Raw genomic sequence first — 1066 nt, forward strand, 5'->3', positions numbered from 1 at the left:
AGTAAACTCCTACTAAGCCCATAGTAAACCCATAGCAGACCTGTAGTAACCCCATCGCAGACCTGTAGTAAAGCCAAAGTGAACCCTTAGAGCACTAAACACATAGTAAACCCATAGGAAAGTAGAACACTTGGAGTAAACTCCTACTAAACCCATGGTAAAGCAGCAAACCCCCAGTAAACCCATAAACTCCTACTAAACCCATAGTAAACTCCTCCTAAACCCCGAGTAAAGCAGTAAACCCACAGGAGAGCAAAACACTTGTAGTAAATTCCTACTAAAATCATAGTAAGCCCGTAATACACTCATGGTAAACCCCTAGCAAAACAATAAACCCACAGTAAACCCATAGTAAAGCAGTAAACCCATAGTAAACTCTAGTAAAGTAGTAAACCCGTAGTGAAGCAGAACGTTCAGTTAACTCTAACTAAACCCATACTAAAGCAGTAAACCCGTAGTAAACCCATAGCAAACTCCTACTAAACCCATAATAAACCCATAATACCTCATAGTAAACCCATAGCAAAACAGCAAACTCCTAGAAAACCCCTAGTAAAGCAGTAAATCTGTAGCAAAGCACTAAACTCCCAGTAAACCCATAGCAAAGCAGTGAACCTGCAGTAAACTCCTAGTAAAACCATAGTAAAGCAGTAAACTCCCAGTAAAACCGCAGTAAAGCAGTAAACCTATAGTAAACCCGAGGTAAAGGCGTAGCGAGCCTGTGGTGGCAGGGCCACACTAACACCAGAGCAAAGCTGGCAGGAGAAACCCGGGGTAAAAATCCAAGCCCGGTCATAGTAAACTGTTAGTAAAGGCGTAGCAAACCTGGGGTGAAAGTCGGAGTGAGCCCGGGGGGAAGTTGGGGCGGAGCCGGCTAGTATCACAGCAAAGCTGGAGCAACCTAGAAGTAAGCGATGAGTAACCTACGACTAACGTATGAGGAATTGATGAGAAACCGATGCATAACCTATACATAACCTCATAGTAACCAACGCATAACCTGTAAGTAACTGGTAGGGAACCTCCAAGTAGCCTAGGAGCAATCTGTAAGTATCTGATGCATAAC

The sequence above is a fragment of the Haliaeetus leucocephalus genome, unplaced genomic scaffold (genome assembly GCF_000737465.1).
Source record: "Haliaeetus leucocephalus isolate CR32 unplaced genomic scaffold, Haliaeetus_leucocephalus-4.0 Scaffold413, whole genome shotgun sequence".
In the NCBI taxonomy this organism is placed as follows: Eukaryota; Metazoa; Chordata; class Aves; order Accipitriformes; family Accipitridae; genus Haliaeetus; species Haliaeetus leucocephalus.